Source organism: Spermophilus citellus, assembly GCF_964194105.1.
Source record: "Spermophilus citellus genome assembly, chromosome: 1".
Lineage (NCBI taxonomy): Eukaryota > Metazoa > Chordata > Mammalia > Rodentia > Sciuridae > Spermophilus > Spermophilus citellus.
This window is the reverse complement of record NC_138182.1, coordinates 115,453,750-115,459,362: the sequence shown is the minus strand read 5'-3', so window position 1 is coordinate 115,459,362 and position 5,613 is coordinate 115,453,750. Positions and strand designations below refer to the sequence as shown.

The 5,613-nt window shown below is 37.8% G+C and overlaps 1 pseudogene across 1 annotated transcript; it reads left to right on the top strand.

Annotated features, from left to right (window-relative positions):
• The first annotated feature begins 2,299 nt into the window (after positions 1-2,299).
• LOC308652189 (olfactory receptor 14C36-like) lies at positions 2,300-3,149 on the top strand (annotated as a pseudogene). Its single transcript has one exon. The product of its transcript is annotated as an olfactory receptor 14C36-like (transcript).
• The last annotated feature ends 2,464 nt before the right edge of the window (positions 3,150-5,613 follow it).

The window sequence follows — 5,613 nt, the reverse complement described above, 5'->3', positions numbered from 1 at the left end:
GAGATCCCAGAATCCAGGATAAAAGGTGAAAAACCTGGAAGATTTCCATAAAGAAACCTGATTAGTCTTATATCACTTTCAAAAATTGTCATGTTTATTTAACTTTTTACATATGTACCATTTTATTTTTCCTTCACAGTACTCAAATTATGTTTTAAAGATGATAATTTACTTCTTTTAGTAAAACCCAGTATCTAGAGCAGATTTTGCCATGTTATGAATCATTAACAAATAATTGTGGAAAGATTACCTAATTTGAAAATATGTTATGCCCACAGGCAAAGGTGAGTTATTTTAAAAGAAGGTACACTGTATTTCTTAGACATGTGAAGAAGGGCTTACCAATTTAGGAGTTACTCATTTGTAAATAAGTCAAATAAAAACTTAGTTCATGTTAGTGGTTAGACAATTATGCTACATTGCATTTTTATTAACTATTACGTATGAAGTCATGCACTTGCAACTAAGAGAATAAAAACTTTAAGCAATATATGGTCAAAAATCAAGGAATTTGCAACAGTAATTTGGGGGATAAATCATACGAAAGGTAGAATAACATGTCAATTTCTAACATTACAGAGAAGTAGAAGGATAATTAGAAGCTATGAAGAGGGTTTCTGAGGAAAAGTTGATTTTGAGCCTCCTTTAAAGCTGAGTACATAGTAATGGGAAAAATGGAATCATTATGTCACAGTAGAAAAGGCCCTCTGTCAGCAAGTTCTAGGGCATGCTGTGAACAAGGGGGTCACTGAGTTGTGAGATTCAGGTTTGTGTCAGAGAGAAATGCGGAATAGGGCAAGGAAGAGATTGCAGCTAGACTGAGTAGGGGTCCTTGAAATTAACTGTGAAATTAACACCAACCTACCTGTGTCTGGGCACACACCCCTGACCCTGGGGGACACAAATTTTAAGTAAAGGCCAGACAAACTCATGATGAAGATCCCTTTTCTACGGGTGAGTGTGGTTAACCTGGCAAAGTGCTGAGGTGGACCCAGGTTTTCAGAGGGCTGAAGAAATGACAATTTTGGTGATTTGGGATTGAACCAGTCTGAGTTGCTTCAGAAGTGCTATAAATATGAGCAAAATCTTCCTTATAGGGTATACAGTCAGTATCATTTTGTATAATCATGACATTTGGAGGAAAGGATTAAAATGGAAGTATCAACAAGAAAATGAAAAATTATTGTCTAGACAAAGGAATCAACATCATGGTGCTGTATACACAGTAAAAATACATTAAGGTAAAAAATAAAAGTTTAGGAGAATGTCAGCTGGGCTGGAATCTGGAGCTTTAAACACCTCTTACTGATCTGTTGGAGAGAAAAAGAGAGCCCCATGGGAACAGGACCAGATCCCGATCTGAGATTGTGTGGTCTGCAATAAGCACCACCCCATTCTGGGGAGCAGCAGGGAGAGTGGGGGACTGCAGGAGAATCCAGGTGCAGTCAGATCCCCTCAGTTTACCACAGCACTGACCTGCAGCTCTGGAATGGGAAAGTTTGAATACTTGGGATGCTTTCCTCTTGAGTATAATATTTTCATGTTCATGGAGATAAATACTCCTATATAATGAAGAGTTTCCTATGTAAAAATATTAGAAAATTTGGCTGGGGATGTGACTCAAGCGGTAGCACACTCGCCTGGCATGCGCAGGGTCCTGGGTTCAATCCTCAGTACCACACACAAATAAATTAAAGATGTTGTGACCACTGAATACTATAAAGTAAATATTTTTAAGAATTCTTTCTCTCTCTCTCTTTAAAAAAAAAACAGTAAGTTGTAAATCTTGAGAGACAATACAAGAAAAATTAGAAAATTACAAGAGGAATTATTAATCATACTTTGAATTATTTACTGTGGAAAAATGGCAAAATAATGTTGAAATTGTATTCATCTTTTTAAAAAGAAAAACATTGTCACATGCTCAGCATGGAGTCTCAGGAGGTAAGGGGAGGCCTGATGGGAATCCAAGGACAAGCCCGGCAGGTCATGCCCAGAGCCTGGGCTGAAGAACACCTGCACTGGGAGGTGCATTCTTCTCTGAAATAAGGAATCATATCAGAAAACCAAGGGTGACCTTCCTCTGCAGAGAAACCAATTGCAAAATACAAGAAAACATGGTGTATATGAATATATAAAGTAATTGCATTAATTCTGGTTTTTTTGCACTTTATCTTTTTATCTTCCCAGACAACCAGAATTTCCAGCAAGTGGCCAATCCATCATGGTAACTGAATTTCTCCTCCTGGGCTCTCCTGATGGCTAGGATCTGAGTTTCCTCTATTTCACAGTATCCCCAATGATCTACCTGGGTACCTTGTTAGGAAACCTTCTCATCATCACTGTCACCACTGCTGACCAGAACCTGCACACATGCACACACCCATGTACTTCTTCCTCAGGAAGCTGTCCATGTTGAACAGGTGCTACATTTCCATCACTGTCCCCAATGCCTGTGTCAACTCTATCACATGTAACAGGACCATTTCAGTGGCTGGCTGTGCAACACAAATTTTCCTGGTCATTTTCTGTGCATGTGTTGAACTTCTGTTTCTCACCATCATGGCCTGGGACCACTATGTGGCCATCTGCCAGCCCCTCCAGTACCCACTCATCATGAATCCTCAAATTTGCGTCCGAATGACCCTGGCTTCCCTGCTCAGTGGTCTGATGTATGCAGGTGTGTACACTGGGAACACATTCCAGCTGTCCTTCTGCCAGTCAAACGTGGTCCACCAGTTCTTCTGTGATGTCCCCTCTCTGCTGAGGCTCTCCTTCTCTGACACCACAAGCAGCATGGTCCTTTTTTAATCTCTGCTGTGGCAATTGCTGGTGGTTGCTTCACTTTAATTGCCATGTCACATTTTCACATATTTTCTGCTGCGCTGAAATTTCCCACCAGAGCCCCAGGGAAGGCCTTCTCCACCTGCACCCCTCACATCCTTGTGGTGTCCGTCTTCCTCAGTTCCATCACAGGTGTGTACCTGAGGTCCTTAGCAACCTCTGACACCCTCCAGGACATGGTTCTCTCTGCCTTTTACACCATGGTTCCTCCCTTCCTGAATCCTCTCATCTACAGTCTCAGGAACCATCAGGTAAAAGACGCTGTGAGGAGACTATTGGGAAGACAGTTGTTCTCCGGGAAATGATGCATTTCAGCATTATCCTAATTTCACTGTTCGAGGTTCTTAATCAGAGATCATGCTCTTCATAGCTGGGGTTTAGAAGTCATACTGCTTACTCTAAGGTCACCTTATTGGGTCCTGGGTACTTCAACTTATAAAATAATTTTTGTTTTAATTTATGCCATCATTTCTATTTATTCTTCATAAAATATATAATGTTAGCAAATGCATCTTTAATGAATGAGTACAATTCAATTTGTGTGGTATAATCATTTGAGAATATATCTGTTTATGATTCATCAAATAGTTTGTCATACTTCTATCAAGTAATGTCACAGATGCAAGTCTTACAAATTAATAATGAGAACAATCTGAAATCATTTGATCATATTTCATGATCTCATTTAGTGATGTGTGAAATAAATATGGAAGGTCTCTGGTACACAATTGTGTCAATTTAAATACATTGAAAATACTCAAAAATCAAATCCAAAAGAAGTTACAACTAAAGTGTAAAGGAAATCATAGTAACATTTCTCTCCTTCTGGAGCATAGAACAAGAGGAAAGTCCTTGTCCATGAAGTAAACAGAGGGCTATGTTTACCAACCCCTTTATCCTGACAGTCAAATCCATCCCCTGGGGAAGCCACATTGCCTTCCTGGGCCATGTTGGCTGCCAGTCTGTTTTATGTCCATGATTGACCCAGAGATGGGGACCAAACCTTGGGTCTAGGTTGCAGGTGAGCATTTGGATGATTGCCTCTATGATGTAACTTAATTCTGTAATGTTTAAGACTCTGCCATGTCTGATAAAAATGAAATGACAGGGGCTGGGGATGTGGCTCAAGCGGTAGCACGCTCGCCTGGCATGCGTGAGGCCCGGGTTCGATCCTCAGCACCACATACCAGCAAAGATGTTGTGTCCGCCGAGAACTAAAAAATAAATATTAAAAATTCTCTCTCTCTCTCACACTCTCTGTCCTCTCTCACTCTCTCTTTAAAAAAAATGAAATGACAGACACTAATTATCTGACCTAAATGTCTCCCCTGTCAAAGTCAACTTTCTATAAGTACGTAATGTAGGCCTGTATCTGTGCATATACTCTAATGCCTTTGTGCAGTCTTTCATCCTGTCACACAGCTTATTTCTTTTGAAATATTTTAGTGGCCTAACTGGTATGTGTTTTGTTAGTTGTTAATTGCAACTGACATATACTCACTGTCAATGTATCTAGAAATTTTAATATAAAAATATAAAAACAAAAGAGTTCATATATATTACAGGCAACGCATCAAACTCCAAATTCTGAGAACAGTTTTTTTTTTTCAGCAGTTCACTAATAAGAAAAAGAGGGAAAAAATATAAATATATGTATTACCTAGGAAAATACAAAAGTCTAAATATATATGATTAATGAATAACAGCATCTCTTAAAGTTTGCAGACAAGGGAATACTTGTAGTAGGAACCCATGAGCACCCAGACAATCAGCAGGAAGCCTTGATCTGCTGTCACATGATCCAACCAGAACACAGATTCCATTCCCATTGTCCATGATGACTTGTTCTCCCTGATCCAATGATCCCTGCTAGAGCAGAAGGCCCTTCAGAGCACCACAGATGAATTCTGCAACCTCCACCTTTATATTTTCATTTCCTCTACAACTATAACCTACTGAATATTAATGAGTGTCATTCAAAGACTTACATGAGTTGAGGTGACAAGCAAATTAAGTTTAACTTTAATGTATAAATTTAGAAAAAAATAAATAGCATACACCAGTCCTATTGAGAGACATCCATCTTGGTGAAAGTCGTTGGGTGTTTAACTTGTGTTTTAAGATGTTTTATACCAAAAAAAGCTGATTGCAAACAAGATGCAAATAACAAAATATTGGTACAAAGACTATATGGAATCCCATATCTGATGTTAAAATATGCAAAGCCCTGAAGATAAGTTCCTGGGGAGAAAAAAAAAGAGGTCAGAAGATAAAAATAGATAATAACAGCAGCTAATTGTTAAGATATTTCTTTCACATATAAAATAAGGGATTGTTTTAATCTATTTTCAATGATTCTTCTCTGGGATTACCAAATTATTCAGAATACATTAAAGAAGATGAAAATATGAAATATTATTTTGTGCTTATATTCAGTCTAATGTTCTGAAAACAGGCCATGTCATGAAACATGAATTCCAATTTCAGTATCTGCACATCATATTTCAACCTATTTATGTGAATTTTAACTGAATAAAACATTTGTGTGTACATATCTAAATCTGTATCAGAGTTGTCTCAGGTATATTAAGCAGCTTATACCTTATTGCTTCATTTAATAACTAGGTTAAATCTGATATTAAAATAATCAATGTTAATACAAAGATTTTCACTTTTAAATTAATTTTTTAAAAAATCATTTCTCTCTCATATACATGGTCTTTAAATCAAAAACAAAAACCTAGCATTTATCACTGCACCTCCTTTAAA